This window comes from Ambystoma mexicanum, chromosome 7q (assembly GCF_040938575.1).
Source record: "Ambystoma mexicanum isolate Mex_15411 chromosome 7q, UKY_AmexF1_1, whole genome shotgun sequence".
Taxonomy (NCBI): Eukaryota; Metazoa; Chordata; class Amphibia; order Caudata; family Ambystomatidae; genus Ambystoma; species Ambystoma mexicanum.
In genome coordinates, this window is record NC_090941.1 from 249,840,807 (window position 1) to 249,858,140 (window position 17,334).

Sequence of the window (17,334 nt, forward strand, 5' to 3'; positions counted from 1 at the left end):
CTGTATATACCTTTGAACATTAATTATATAAAGACTGCATTGTAACCGATACAGTGTGTGGACATTCCTTTGTGGGTGCTTGGGGACTACACTGTACTTAAGAACCAGCTCGCATCACCTTCTGAGAAGCTAGGCCTTAATTGCTCAACCACAACTACCAATAATAGAGAATCTTGGCAGGGGTCTCTGTGCCTCCCCTCTACCATATAGAGAGCGGAAGTGCAGACCCCCCCCCTCCGGTCTTTACAGGGAGTATGATGGGGATGTTGGTATGAGAACAGCTGTACCGAATGGTGTCATAGTATCTCTGTGTTCTAGTTGAGTGGTGGTGTAAGGAAGAGAGTAAGCGTGGTGATGTGATATGATGTTTTATATGCTCTTTCAAGCGTTCTATGCACTCTAAACCATTCCATGTATGTTGCGTAATGCTATGCGCTCCAATCTGTTCCATGGACTCCAATCCTTTCCACGCACTCCAATCCGTTCCACGTACTACAATCCGTTCCACACACTCCAACCCGTTTCATGCACTCCAACCCGTTCCATGCTCTCAAATTCGTTCCATGCACTCTAATCTCTTCCATGTACTCCAATCCAGTCCGTGTATTCCAAGTTGATTTATGCACTCCATCCACATATTTCACCCGTACCTTTCACATATTACACCAGTACCTTCCACCTACTTCATCCATTCCATCCACATACTTCACCCGTTTCATGCACATAATGTCTGGGATACATTGCAAGTTTGTGCTTTCTGTCTATGAAAACTGTAGCCCGATGTGGAAGGGCAAAGAGTTCTCAGCTTTTTGGTCACTTGAGAGTGAATGATCTCAGGGTCGATAACTGCATGCATTTAAGAGCTGTCTTTCTACAATGTGTGCACTTCGTTATTGTTTCCTGGATTTATTTGAAGTCAAACAGTAGTGAAACAGTGGTGTCACTACGGTGATCCTAAAATGGTCAGGACTGTTTCTCAATGCCGAGACGTGACATGTATGTATTAACATCACTTCACAGTCAGGGAGTTGTGGAGTAGGCTGGGAAATATAATTTGTCTATCAGCCCGGTAGTAAATACCATGGGTACATTCCCATTACAGGTACTGAAGACTGTTGCATCGAGACTTTCGCTGCCATGGATTGAGGTCTCCAAATAATCCTCCCATCCTGGTGGGGGGAATTTCTACCAGGCAGAGCAATGGCTTAGTAGGAAGTAGTTATTGGGTGGGTGTAAAACACATTTGTGATCATTATGACCCTGGCGGTAGCCGTGTCTGTAAAACAGGCATGGCTGCCACTGGTATCATTTTTTTCCCAGCGTCCAGGAATGGGCAATTACCCGAACATTACGGCCTTGCCGGACCCGGTAATCGCCCATTCCTGGGCGCCGGAAAATATTCTTCCCCATTCCCATTCCTGACAGGGCTCAATGGGAATGGGGAAGCTGGATGTACCGGCAACGCTACCAACGGTGCTGGTGCATCCAACATGTTCTGCTCGCGGGTGCCGGTACGGCGACCAGGCCATTCCTGGCGGCCGCAATGACACCCGCAAGCAGAACTCGGAGTTTGCCAGTCCGTGAACTACGGTACTGGCAAGCTTACTGGTACCGTAGTTCCCAGACCGGCAAACCTATCATGAGGCCCAGTGATTTGTTTCCCCTGCAAGCTCAGCAGGTTTGGTTTTATTTTATGCATCTTCTAGTTCATGAATGTAATACACCGGAAATTATTCCTTTGTGTGAGGAACTATTCAATAATGAGGCCTATAGATGCCAAGCAAAATGTTATCGCAAAATAGCCAAATGTCAAGTAAAGCAATGTGAATTTGAAAAACGTGGACAATGCATTCAGAAAACAAGGGATGCAAATGCAGTAAATGGGGGCTTTTAGAAGCAGAGGTGCTGACAAGCAAGCGATGTACATCTTAATTGCATGAATCCCTTACCACTAAGCAACTATGGTATGTAAACACAAATACCTCTGTTATATCCACCTAGGTCCCACACCGACAGGGGTGAAACATGTGTTGGAAACACCCAAACAATCACTGTAATACAAATTCAGACACCCCTTCTCACTATCCAAAGTGAAGAAGAGATGCGATGAACTAGGCATAGCTGAAAACTCCTTCACAATTGTCTATGTCATAACATGCAGCATGCTGTAAAACCTCAGATAGTTGTGAAGTGTGCAATGCTAAAATCATGCACAGCAGAGAGGCTTGCGATGATGCCTGCAAATGCCCTACACTCGCTCCAATATGTAACTCTTTATGTAACTCTTTTCATTTTGCGTGCTTATTGCGACTGCTGCTGCTGCAGCAGACCTTTTCAAAATGTCTGAAATTGTGCCACATGTATTTACATGCATTGATATTATCACATGTACTGGTACTGTACTGGTAAGTTTTATCTGTGTGCTTGTTATATTTTTTTTTAACTACTTCACACAAAATATTATCCCACTCTGTATTCCTTATCGTATGTTGAAATCAAAATATGAGGGCTCAACATTTATTCATGGTGCACACACATAGGACCTTATTATATGTTGTGTTTGTAAATATTATTATTAATGTTATTATTTTTATTATTACTATTAGGGTATTTATTGAGCGCAGACCTAGTTTTGGGAAGCAATGGAACGCTTAACAAACACAGGGGGTTGAAGACAGTGAGGGAAGCAGAGAAAAAAGGAGCTGGGAGCTACCAGGGGAGGGAGAGGGTCGGCAATTGGCAACAGGGGTCTACAAGCTACCGGGGAGGGGGAAGGACAGTGGGGAGAAGATCACTGAGTCTCATTTAGGGTGGGGAGTGCACGGTGTGTTAAGGAGCTATTTCCTGAACTGTGTAAGTGTTGTACTACAAAGTAAAATACATTGGGCCTCAATGCGAATGTGGCAGTAAGGCAACAATGGTGCCGGTAGTGCTACTGTCGCTGTTATTACCATACCGCCACATTACGAGTTCTGCTTGCTGGTGCCGCTCTGCACGCCTGGTCAGACCAGACGTCCAGAGTGGCACCCGCGAGCAGAACTCGTAATTGCACCAGCACCGTTATAAACCATACTCCCCATCCCCACCCCCATTCTGCCCTATGGGGCAGAATGGGGATCAGGTGCCCAGCCACAGCGGCACCCGTGAATGGGCAATTATCGGACCATTCAACTCGTAATGGGCCAGTAATGGCCCATACGCGGGTGCTGGTAGCGAGTTTGGCAGCAGCCAATCCTTCATTAAAGGCACGGCTACCGCCAAACTCGTAATGAGGCCCATTGTGTTTTTCTGTGCGATGTAGAATTGGCAAAGGAGCTCGAAGCTATGCACCCATATTCAAGACGACAGGTTAAATAATATAAGCTGTGCAATTCATAACAACGTGGTTAGAAAAGCCAGGACCTATACTTGCACGTATTGCACACTTGGGAGCCTAAAAGACTTAACACCTTGTTATATGTACATAAATATATACAATGGCCCTCATTACGACCCAGGCGGTAAGGGGTTTACGCCGGCGTAAACTTCGCCGACCCTTACCGCCTGAGTACGAGTTCCCTTAGCGCCATGGCGGATTTAACATCTGCTTTTAGAAGGTGTTAAAATCCATGGCGCTAAGGGACCTTGGGCCTCATTACGACCCAGGCGGTAAGGGGTTTACGGCAGCGTAAACAGCGCCGACCCTTACCGCCTGATTCCGAGGTCCCTTTGCGCCATGGTGAGTTTAACGCCTGCTTTTAGCAGGTGTTAAAATCCATGGCGCTAAGGGACCTTGTTGTTAATTACGCCACCGTAATTTACGGTGGCGTAATTAACGCCTTCCCCACTCCCATTATGCCCTATGGGGCAAAAATGGGAATGGGGAAGGGTAAATGGGGATTGGGGACTTACCGCCCCGCCAACCTCGGAATGGGGCGGTAAGTCCGCCAACCACCATGGCGTAAACGTAGTTTACGCCATGGTGGTAAAGGTACGACCCAGGCGGTAACTTACCGCCTGGGTCGTAATGAGGCCCCTTGTTGTTAATTACGCCACCGTAATTTACGGTGGCGTAATTAACACCTTCCCCACTCCCATTATGCCCTATGGGGCAAAAATGGGAATGGGGAAGGGTAAATGGGGATTGGGGACTTACCGCCCCGCCAAGGTCGGAATGGGGCGGTAAGTCCACCAACCACCATGGCGGAGTTGGCAACTTAGCGCCATGGACCATGGTGCTAATAGCACCATGGTTCTCCGCCAAGGTCGTAATGAGGGCCAATGTCACTTTGTGTTGTGCTAGCTATTTTCTGCAAAACCACCATTGAGTGAAGCATGAAGTCACATATCAATGACACTGGCTATAGAACAGAAATCCATAGCCTTCAGGCTATCGGCTGGTTTCTTTGCATTTAAGCATGGATTTATTTTAGCTTCAAGATAATTTTGATTCAGTTTTAGGAGCACACTGGTAAACAAGGATTATTTTCCATTAAGAACAGTGCAGATTTTCAATACTATCATTATAGAAAGTCATAATTCTATTAAAGATATGGAAGCATAGGATTATGCTTTTCCCCAATCTTTGCCCTCTAGAGCAGCATAACATTATAAACATATATATAACAACAAAACTTAAACTACAAATGCAAACAGGTTTGAGCTTTTGGTAGTTCATTTTATTGGTCCTTCAAAAAAGCATGTGATTCTCATGTCCAATCAGCATATAATCAGTCCCATAAACACTGTGACTTTTCTGACTAATGTCCTCTTTCTTTCATTGATCTTCTTTACAACATTTTGCACCCCAACCAGTAGACGCTAATCATATATTTTCCTCCAAATAACTCCTCAAGAGCCAGCCAGTTTGCCATCTGTATTGGACTCTATAAAAAACCATATCTCAGACATTTGGTCTACACGAGTGGGTAATCGTGATACATCATAATAAATGCCTATCAAAATCAACATCATAACATTGTTAGTATAATAAGCACATTGACATTCACAATTGCTAGGGTGGGATAATCCTTTGCCTCCCCAAGTTTAATAGAATTTTGACTTTCTTTAACAATTGCATTGAAAATCTGAATTCTATGTCAAGACTCAGAGGCTCAGATTATGGTTGTTCGAAGCTTACCTCCCACCAATGTTGTGGTTCCTTTGGGATGGAAATGAGTCTATACCATCCCAGTAGGTGCTTTAAGGTGAGGCTAATCCCGTAAGAAATCATCTAGTGTACAAGGGGGGAGAGAGCCGTGCTATGAAACTCAAAGCAAATATAACATAGTGCAGATGATAGATTCATAAACCTGACGTACGCATAGAAAGAAACACCATTTTGTAATTATGGTGGATGCATAGTCAGACAGGGCCACATGGCACAACTCTTAACTCCATGGAAGAACTCGACTGGGCCCAGATCTAAACGACGGGATTAGTCTGCATAACCAGTTCTCAAGGAAACGGCTTCTTGTGCCTCAGTTGTTGCAATTATTCAGTATCGCTGGGAGGAATGTGCCCTACAAGGCCGTGAGACAGCACCAGGCTCCTCACAGTGCCCATTCATCACAGACAAGCTGCCAGCAGAACTCTATCCCACACCCAGCCTACCCAGAGCCATGACCCACACCACTGACCTGATCCCAACACCTCTGCATTCTAAGATAGTGAATGACCCCAGCTCAAATCGTAAACCAACTGGTCATGTAAGATCTAAGAATGTGCAACTGCTTCACCCCATCACATAAGTACATCCTTTGTAACATGAAGTACAGGGAGGGATACATTATAGATCAAATGAGGGTGGAAGCCTTGGGTGCGAGAGGAGTGTTATCAACAAAGCACAGAATGTGTTGTTCAGTATAACTGTATTTCTTCCTCCCTTCCCCCTGGCACAAAAACCTGATTATGTAACTTATGAGAGACCTGACTTTTACTCAGTGGGGAGATGAGCGCAGCTGACGAATGTAGGGACTGAAAGACGGTGGAGAAGCAAACCAGTTGTAGCCTGGCATCCCCTAAGGAGCATGCCCATGTATATGGACTCGCCAATCATTGATGCCAGTTTTTACTGTATACACGTTAAATTTTTCCCTTTTTAAATGACTGTTTGTACTAAGTGAAGCTAGAACATTCTCGAGCAGTCCTTTGCTGATACCTCTGTATTCTGTACAATTAAACCTTGCTATCCTTGCACGCTATCTCTTGGCTTCTTTCCCTAGAGGGTTTTATGAATTCTGGTGTGAACAAAAACAGGGGCTTGCCTTCAATCTTCTCAATTGGTTTGAAATAAATCTTAAATCTCGACTCATTCTACCAATCAGCTTACTTCAAAATATCTTCTAGCCGTGCTCCCATATTGTATGCCTTAGAAGCCATTGCCCCTCTGGTTGAGTGTTGTAAGGAAGGCATGGTATCAAACAGTGAAGACACAGTTCAAGGGTTCAAGTGGTCACAGTTCAAGGGTGTTTAAGGAACTTCAAATGGGTTGGTTAAATGCCTATCTAACCCTAAATCTAAGGGTGGTAGCAAGCTACAACCACCAAATAATAATAATGCAGTCCTAGTTGAGTCTGTAAAAATAAAAGGGCCTATATTAATAAACCTTTTGCCAATCCTTACTTCTAAATACAAAGGGTGGGAGACAACAATGAAGGGAAAAAGAAAGGTTTTCAAAAAATGATATGTCAGGATAGTTGAGCATTTGTCTCACCTACTCCACGTTTTCAGCACGGGACAAGGCAGCACGTTTGAGCTTTGCCCACACTCTGGCTTCTTGGCCGCGAATAAACAGTTCAAAGCACAGGTATCAGCGACTTCTGCCAAAGTCTCTCTCAATGACAGTCTTTTGTTGCAGAGGGCCTGACATAACAAACATACAACAAAGTTCCTTTCTTATCAGGATGCTCACATTCAGAGGTTCGCGATTGGTCTCCCTCATTCGGGCTCAGACCCCTTTTACCACACTGTTCACAATTGGTCTCCCTCATTCGGGCTTGAACCACGGATCTCCATCGTTCGGCTCAGATCCCTTTGTATCAAAAACCTAAAACTTTCAATCGTGCAATGGGTCCTCTCCTATTCATTCAATTTCTCAATGTTTGTGTTTTACTTTCACCTCTGCCACTTCTTGGTTAAATACCTCACAGAGATCTTCGTTTTAGCACACTCGCGATGCCGGACCACTGTGTCACGAATATTGTAACTTCTTTGCTACAGTTCAAACATCCATCAGCCCTTGGTCTTTCCATTGGACACAAAGCAGGATTCTTCAGTCTGGTTTCCTGGCCTAACACTTTTTATTCCAACCGTTTCTAGAAAGTAACAGCTTTCCATCGGAAAGTTCAAGGGTATCTCTCTTCTTGAAAACCCTTTTCGGTATGCCGTCTTTCTTCCCTCGTTCAGCTGCCATCTCAAAGCTGCTGTTTCTTTGTGTGCTTTGCCTAACTCAGAGTGTGCTCTCATGCTCTGCCTTTTATCCATGTGGGGAAGCTTAATCGAAGCAAGGTGTGAATGGTAACCAGTAATTGCCTGACCTTGCGTGACCATAGTAGTGGGACATGTAGGGAGAGGAATAACACATCTCACCATCAGGTGTCCAATTCCCACTCCCTGAAGACCCCTCACCCAGGTGACTCCTTCTTTTCTTGGGAGCTTTCCTTTGTCTTACCTCACTGGAATCTGATATTATCTCTACTGGATTCTCAGTGGATTGTTCCTGCCAATCCTCATCCACCTGCTCATAAGAGCTGCTTGAGGATATGCCCTGCCACCCACTCTCCTTCACCCTTGACCTCACAGCCTTCAACTTGCCAGCTTCACTTTCTCTGGTATGCCCGGGTGGTAGGGGGAGTATTGGCATCTCGTGCGTTACAGGATGTTTTTCTTACCTCTTTTCCTCTACCCGGCTCACCTCTGAGTTCCTCCATGCCTCTGGAGAATTTCAGCCAGCCCTGCATAAGGGATAACTGTTGAGATCCATGTCCCAGACTGGCTTGCATTACCTTCTGAATAATCTGGCCCATGTTGGGATGAGCACTTTTCTGGCTCACCTGAGCTCTTCCCTTTTCACTGAAGCGACTCATCTTGCTCAGTGTAATATTATTATGAATTATTTCAACACAGGAGTCTTGGGCCTGTTCCTGTCAGTAATATATACATATGTAAAATATAAGAAGTCACTTAACTCTTGGATCAGGGTGTTGCTGATAATTCAGCTTGACAGTTTATCTTGGGTTCTGAGCCCATCAGAATGTGCACGGTAGCACTTGGCACTTACTGCAAGTGGGGGTTGCATGTTTCTTGCAGTAGTATGATCTTGTGGCATTTCAAAAATTCCACCTTCTCATCCAACTGCAAGTTACTCCTGGAGCCAGCTATATTCCAGGAAACAAATTGGACCTCTTTGTACACCACAGTGTGTTCGGGCCCTAAGGTATTCCCCAATCACCCCCCACACCCCAGGGGTGAGCACTGTGCACCCTCCTGTTCGGGCCCTGAGGTATTCCTCAATTTCCCCCCATCCCCCAAGGGTAACCACTGCACGCCCTCCTGTTTGGGCCCTGAAGTATTCCCCAATTCGCCCTCCAAGGGTGAGCACTACCCTCCCTCCTGTCAATCCTGGGCATCCATTGACATAAGGAGCTCAAATCGATTCTGTGCAACACAGTTCCTGTTTGGTTCAACCTACCCTATTCGGTCACAGCCATTAGACCCCACAGTGACCCATAAAGGCACTGTGGGTGCGGCAGATAAAACACCACTGCCCCGACGCAAGCCCCACTGAGGAAGCCATTCCCCTCGACCCTCAGGTGGGGCTGCTGCCATCCTCCATTGGGGATACAAATAGTCCAGGCCCACCAATCTACTGTCTAGTTTTGAGCCATTAGCCCTCAAGCCCCTTGCTAGGTTGGAGGTCACCATATGTCTAACTAATATGGGGTTGGAGAATGACACCACAATGCAGTCACCCTTAATTGACTTCCTAGTGGGACCTACCCAACCCACTCTTCTAGCCATTAGCACTGATTTTGGATTTATACTAGGGCCCATTATATTAGAGTTAATCCAGTGTGTGGCTTTATTCATCAATGATGAAGTTGCTTCTAAGGTGCCCACAGGTAGAGTGTGGACCCCCATTATCACACCTGTTAAGGGGGCCGCCTGCAGGGGAAGATTAAGCACTGTACTAGCTCCACCTTCCCACTCACTGGTCGTAGTTCTAGACTGGACACGTGGAGGAGAATTAACCCCTCCATGGACAGCCCTGTGCCAGTATGACTTATTAATGCAGCAGTGGGAGTGGGCTGAAAGGGGATGTGGCTAGTGGCAATACCCTCCCTTCCCCCCTGCCACAACTGGCTACTTGTCCTGGTAGAGGTTTGCTCTGGATGCAATCCACAACCGGTACTATTTTGATTGATGGCATTCACTTCATTTTTAGATCTCTGATTGAGTCATCCATTATCATCAGAGTGTCCATGACCCCTTTTTTAAATGTTTGCAACAGGGCATAGGTGGCCTCTAGTTTAATTTGACATTGAACATCCGGGGGAGGGGACCCCGTCAAATGCCCCCTCTTTGCATCCAATAGTGAAAATATGGGTTTCAGTTTATTATCTTGTAGCACCTCCAGTCATGTTTTATCGTCAACTTTTGTAGATGATGCTATGAAGTCATCTCTAGATAGTGGGGTAGCCCCAGATCATCTAAGGCCTCCTCAACCCTCCTAGGGATGACCAGTGTCGTTACTCTTTCCCTGGAAGTGCCAGGTATTTCTGTATCCTTGTTTACCGGCAGTGCCCTGGGGGCCCCCCATGACAATCCTTAGGGGCCTCGGAATAACGGTATGCTGTGGGCAGAAATCATTTCTCCTATTTCCCCACCCAACATTACATTAGTGCCTCCTATTGAGGAAGCGGCTTCCCAAATGGCTTTTTCTGTCACTTGTATTCTATCAGACAGGTTCCCTGCCATGGTTTTTAGATAAGAGTCCAGTGAAAGTTGGATCACATTTTGTCTGGGCTTGAGGGCCCTGGCAGTAGGGTTAGTGATTGTTTTAGGGGCTCTTAAATGCTTTGATTTTTTGGTGCTTGTAACCATGGTTCCCTCCTCTCTTAGTTTGCGCTTTACCATCCTTGGGCCAAGTCACCTTGGCCAGCCCACACAGGGACCCTTGACGAACACTAGGGTCACACTAAGGTCACAGTGTGATGAAGGCAGGTAACAGGAGGCAAATGACAATACAGAAAACTGATAGAGAAATGAACAGGGGAGAGAGAATAAAATGAGAGGGGTGTACCACAGCCGAGCAGCCAAGGTACAGGGTTTTAGCTAAAATAACTAACCGGCTATCTTAAATTTCGTTAAGGCGCAGCAAGCAAATGAAACAGTAAATTAGCACCAGTGTTTTAAGAGGGAGTAAATGCAACAATGCATGTAGTATTCTAAAAACAAAAAATTGTACAATAGGTCAATTGCGCCCGGAAATCCAAATAAAATACAGAGCCTACAAAGGAACAGTAAACAGACTACCTACAGTTTTCCAAGAGTGGGGAGAGGGGACCAGTCCTATCCTCACAGTCCCACTAACAGGCCCACCAACAGCAAAAATCAAGCAAATGTTCTTGGTGTTGCACTCTGCCTGCGTGAGAGGCGCTGCTAAAACACGGGGAGAGTTAAGTCTCGCAGGCCCCTAGAAAGGAAATAGTATGCCACACAAAAAGAAAGAGGTAGAGTAAAGCCTTGCAGCCCCCTTTCGCAAGCAAGACCCTGGCCTAGCAGGTCTAGCAGGCCAACATGCAGGTCAATGTGGAGAAACTTCCAGGTAAGCTCAAGCAGGCCTTTGTCAATAGCTAATATAAAATGTAAAATATTGCAAGGCGAGGGCTCGCATATGACCCAACATATGACCCAACACATAGAAATATTAGAAGTGGTAATTAGACAAACTTCACGGGCAATGCTATAGTGCAATGGTATAACAGCAAGAGTCAGCACGAAGTCCACGAAAGGAAAGGAAAAACTCAGATGCACTATGAGTCACAGGGCCACACCCGAGCACACAGAGACACTGTGCCAAGTGTGTCAAGTGTGTGCTATGAAATGGCAGATTTAAAATGTCACGGTCAGTGTCACAGGGGCAGTTTTCTAGCAGCATTCCCGTTTGCAAAACCTCTTTTGGAAATAGGCAGGGGAAAAGCAGTTCACTGCGGACCACTGCACGACTAGTAAAAGCTGGGTAAAACTCTGAGTAAGACTCCGAGCATGGAGGAGGATCTTTGAGGTAAACTCCAGGAGTTCGGAGTTCGGGCTATATGGATTTCCAAGATACCAAGGCTCAAATGCTGTAGAAAAATTTGTATGGCAAAGAGGAAGGGAGCGGTGGGAATGGAGGTTGCGTTCTGCTCCTCTCCACTCCACAACTTAAGGAAAATGAGCTGTGATGTAATAATTGGCATACAAACCTTACACAATGCTTTTACACTACTCATTTGCATTACAAGATCATAGTGAATGAGCTCCCTTTGCTCTTTACTTTCACAACCCGTCTTGTAAAAGATGTAAATGCCATGTCTATATACCACTTTGCAGATGGTATTTGCAATGAATTTCTATGGAATCTGCTTGTTTTTTCATGATCTAAATGCAGGCGGATTCCTTAGGAAGCCATTTTATGTACTCATGCATCAAAAGGATTCCATTGCAAATGCAATCTGAAAAGAGTGATTTACAGTAAAATAGAACTGGCTTTACAGGCTGTCCGGGAAGGAGTAGGAGAAAATAGATTCCTCATCCTTTCTTTCATACTGCCTGTAAAACATTTTAAAATTACCTGAAGCCGTGAAGCAGGGTCAAAGCTGCTTTGCACCTTGGTTTCACACCATGGTTTACCAATCTGGAAATTAAAAATGACCCTTCGAGTAGAAAGGTGGTTGCATACGACATTGTGAGCAACTAAAAAGACTTGTGTAAGGCTTGTATGCTGTGCATTCATCTCACAGCTCATTAAACAAAACAAAAAATGTATTGTGGAGAGGAGGGAAGGAATGCAACTTGCATTTCTGCCACACCTTACCGCTCCGCCATACAAATACTCCAACATTTGCCCTGGGATTCATGTTCATGTCGCTGCAAATACTGGGGACCTATGGAGTCCGTTGACTTTATGCGCCAGCAAAAATCAGGTGAACTGGATAAAGAAGCATGGCAGGCAGCGTTTTCTCAAGTACCACGGTGGTGTGGAAAAGGGGATGGCAAAAGGCGGCACTCACGCTTGTATGATATGATATGTTATTTTTAACGTGCTTCATACCCAGAGGTCTCTAAGCGCAGATCTGGGAATCAAACCTGTGGTGCTCAGTGTCGTCTTGCTTCCAAGGCGAGCACGTTGCCCAGAGCTATTCTCCCGAGACACCTATGCCACCTTTTGCCCTTACCTTATGCACTACGCTATGCAAAAGATACAAATCTGACAGCAGGGACGCACCTATGTGTAAGTCTACATGTAATGGGTCCTTGTCGCTGAATTTTGGGTGCATTTAAAATGAGCTTCATGGGGTAAATTTATATGGGACAGTGAGTTTAATGGAGCCAGAAAAGGGAGCCATAATCCTTTTACTCTACCATGTATTGCTCTGCCCCATATTCTTGCCTTGCAAGGCATAGAAAGAGCACACAAACAGAGTTTGCCTCTCCACTTTGCGTTCCTCTTCCGCCTTGGAAGGGAAACAGGTTTTACGCCTGCATAAAACAAGTGGACCTGCTAGAGTAACCACTGCCTGTAAAGCCTAATTTGCACGCAGAGTTTTTATTTTTTTTCCAAAGCCTAGAGTAAAGATGATTTTTTTCTTGTTTTACTCTTCACAATGACACTCCCCTTTGCAACATGTTTAAAATTGCATGCAGGAGACACAGCAACACGCACACACTAAAGCTGGCTGCAGGGCCGGTCTTTGCATCAGGCCGTGCAGGCGGCTGCCTGACGTGCCAGGCTCTACGGGGCGCATGTCCAAATCTTCCAAAAGGGCTCCAACACCACCATCATGCATGATGATTGATGCTGCAATGCTGCATCATTTAGTTTCATTGTGCTAAAGTTAAGTACACTACGTTACTAGCTACATACAAAAAACAAAATGCTACTCTAAACCAGACTGAGTGGGAAACGCCAGGCTAGCAGTGCACCTGGGGTCTACATGGCATTTTTATGATCCTAATGAAAAGCAACATTTGTTGCTGATCAGTTCTTCGGGCCTGGACAGGCCTGACTGCACCTGCATCCTCCTCAGTGCATGCGCTGCAGGCAGGCGGTGATTGTTTAGCTGGCTGGGCTTTTCAGGCAGCTCCTACTTTGGCCGGACAGCAGGGACCAGACACTCGAAAGAGATCAATTACCATCAGGCTCCGAGGATCAAGACCCAGGCACAGGAGCAGCAGGTCCAGTGTGGACAGGACTCAGGAGGAGGCCAAGTCCCAGTGAAGCCGTCTGCCAAGAGTGACACTAGCCGAACCTGATGGATTGTGCTCAGGAAATACACAATACAGTGTTTATTGATTCGGTAAGATTCTGGTTGCACCCCACGATCCCTCTCGTGCATATAAACATAAAATATAATACAATGTACAATCCATACTGCCACTAGGCTTCCATTCCAAAAGTTGCAGACTGCAAGTGCATTGGTATCATAATCCCACAGCCAATTAAGCCTGTGGTCTGCAGTTCTCTCACCTTGTGTTGTGTCGGATGTTTGTTTTCTGGTCCTGTCTGCCTGGCATGAAATAAAGACAAAGTGGTGTATGCAAAGCCATTCATGCTTCAGTGAAGTAAGTGTGTGACATCACTGAAAATAAGGACATCCCTTTAGCCAGGATTGTGCTCAGGAAATACACAATCCGGTGTTGGATTGGGTAAGATTTAATGTACCCCATGATCCCACCCCTCCATAAGAGCATCAAACATGACAGTGTATTCCTACGGTAGGAGCCACTAGCACTGGGCTTCCATTCCAAACGGTGCATTGGTATCGTAATCACACAGCAAATTAACCCTCAGGGATAGCTGAAGTTGCGTGTGCAAATCTCTAACCGTGTGGGACGTTGGTTCTCCACTCCCCCTCTTGTCCTACTTCTCCCCACTTGCCCGACAAATTGCTCCTGTGCCCCTGTTGCCAAACCAACTCAGCTGCGAATGTACTGCAGGAATAGCCAGTAGATGGTTTTATGTCCTGGGGGTTATTCTGACAGTACAATGTTTAGAATATCAAAATTAACTTGGATGATTAAAAGCAGTGCATTAGTAACCTAAAGCAGGGTTTTGCTCCTCAATTCTTGTAGCACAGGCAGACACAGCTATGCATACATTGGGACGTACCACAAGCAGCGACAAACAACCTACATTCATTATTGTCCTTTGAGGTATGCAATATTCTACCGAGCTAAACTCTGCCTCGCCCTGCCCCTCTTGTTTCAGTTAGACAGTTTTACCAGCAAGAGAGACGATCGTGTCACACTTATCTTCTGCAGTAAGTATATTATAGATTCCGCTAGCGCTCCACAAGCAGTGTCATTATCTAGGTGCTGTAATGGTATCTCGAACAGCGGGACGAGAACGTGGAACAGAACAGAGGCACTTTTAATGTCTTCCTCAGAGATATCATATATCCTATGCATGTAAATTCTGTAAATGGTCATTTTTAAATCATATTCCAGTGGTGTGATTGAAAGGCCCAGTGTAGATTTTCACTAGTATAGAAGTTAAATGAGCATCTGCGGCATCACGTAAGTGATTGAGTCAACCCCCCGCCCCGCAAGTGAAAGGACCTACTTCTGCAGTGAGATTTATTTCAGGCAGGCCAGATCTGAACTCTCAGGATAGGACACTGGCCTCTGGGTCATACCACTGCTGTAGATATGAAGCTTTTAAGATCACTGTGAAAGAGGGTGTTGAACTGTAGTTGCTGAGGCCTCTGGAGTTTACATGGGTGGTGAATGAAGACCGAAAGACTTCGTACCTAGCGAAGCCCACTGTACTCAAGTACAGGAACAGCGTTGGGGCCTTTCAGCATTTTCAAAGTGTTTTGAGCCTCAAGAGGCCCCCAACAACTGCCCCCAGGTTGCTGGTCAGCAGTCTTGCATTATATTAATTTCTAAAGCTGCGTTTTCTCTTCTCACAGGATATACAGAAGTGTTATCACTTCAGTGCCTTCTAACACTGGTTCCTCCACATCAGCCATTTGCAGACAAAGAAGGGTTTAGATCTCTTCAGTGGGCATTTCGTCTTTAAGCTCCCTGGCGGCTGACCATCTTGTGATAATCAGTGGATCTTAACCTTACCTTTGTCGCCACTGTAATGTATGCAACCCACAGGTGCTGCAGACTGTTTTCACTCTAAGCAGGGGGCCCGGAACCATCATGTTGAAATGGGCCCCCGCAAATCTTCAGCCAGGCATGCTTGAGTAGAGTGGTCACCGATCTACAGTGTGGGCTATTTTATAACTGGTTGACTACACCTTGTACGAGAGCAGGATGTTCGGTAGGGAAGTTTCACAAATACAGTAATAATGATATGTTGTTTATATAGAGCTTTCACGAAAACACTTTAAATAGAACATATACAGTATCACCCAACCAAAGTTGGTACTCTAAAAAGCTGACGTATACATGAAACAAAAAATACCATGAAGGAGCCCTTTTTTATAATAGCGTACACCAGGCAGGCCAACATATCTATTCCAGTCAAGGGATGATAGGCCAGCCCTGCTTTTAACTTTGCATTCTGGGACTTGTCATTCTGGATTTCCCCATTATAAATCCAGGACTACAGGTCCTAGAATGCAAAGTTAAATCGAGGACTGAAATAGCATCTCCCTAATAGAATGGATAATGTTGGCATTTATGGTACAGTATGAACTGAATAACTTCTAGGCTCTTTAAAAGATAAATCACAGTGATGTAAAAATCACATGTCCAGGAAGACACACTTTGCAGTGTAGCTGGCATTTGAGACCAGTCTGTAACTTAGGCACTTAAGCACATGTTCTCATGTCTAATTGTTAGAAATGTGTGCTTATGATTGGAATTTGCAATGTCAAAGTCAAGAAAAGTTACTTTTTGGACACAGAACAGGTAACATTCTAAGACTGTCACCTAGTATCGAATCTATGCATGTTGTATTACATTTCCATCTGGTTCTTTGTGGAGTGCCCCATTAAAGACAATTGTAACATACAAATTTGTCATTTTTTGGGGGTGGGGGTGCCAACAATGCTTCCCGCCTGGGGTGCAATCTGGTCAAAGACCGGCCCTGCAACTGCCCCCAGGTTGCTGGTCAGCAGTCTTGCAATATATTCATTTCTAAAGCTGCGTTTTCTCTTCTCACAGGATATACAGAAGTGTTATCACCTCAGTGCCTTCTAACACTGGTTCCTCCACATCAGCCATTTGCAGACAAAGAAGGGTTTAGATCTCTTCAGTGGGCATTTCGTCTTAAAGCTCCCTGGCGGCTGACCATCTTGTGATAATCAGTGGCTCTTAACCTTACCTTTGTCGCCACTGTAATGTATGCAACCCACAGGTGCTGCAGACTGTTTTCACTCTAAGCAGGGGGCCCGGAACTATCATGTTGAAATGGGCCCCCGCAAATCTTCAGCCAGGCATGCTTGAGTAGAGTGGTCACTGATCTACAGTGTGGGCTATTTTATAACTGGTTGACTACACCTTGTACGAGAGCAGGATGTTCGGTAGGGAAGTTTCACAAATACATTAATAACGATATGTTGTTTATATAGAGCTTTCACAAAAACACTTTAAATAGAACATATACAGTATCACCCAACCAATGTTGGTACTCTAAAAAGCTGACGTATCCATGAAACAAAAAATACCATGAAGGAGCCCTTTTTTATAATAGCGTACACCATACAGGCCAACATATCTATTCCAGTCAAGGGATGATAGGCCAGCCCTGCTTTTAACTTTGCATTCTGGGACTTGTCGTTCTGGATTTCCCCATTATAAATCCAGGTCTACAGGTCCCAGAATGCAAAGTTAAATCGAGGACTGAAATAGCATCTCCCTAATAGAATGGATAATGTTGGCATTTATGGTACAGTATGAACTGAATAACTTCTAGGCTCTTTAAAAGATAAATCACAGTGATGTAAAAATCACATGTCCAGGAACACACACTTTGCAGTGTAGCTGGCATTTGAGACCAGTCTGTAACTTAGGCACTTAAGCACATGTTCTCATATCTAATTGTTAGAAATGTGTGCTTATGATTGGAATTTGCAATGTCAAAGTCAAGAAAAGTTACTTTTTGGACACAGAACAGGTAACATTCTAAGACTGTCA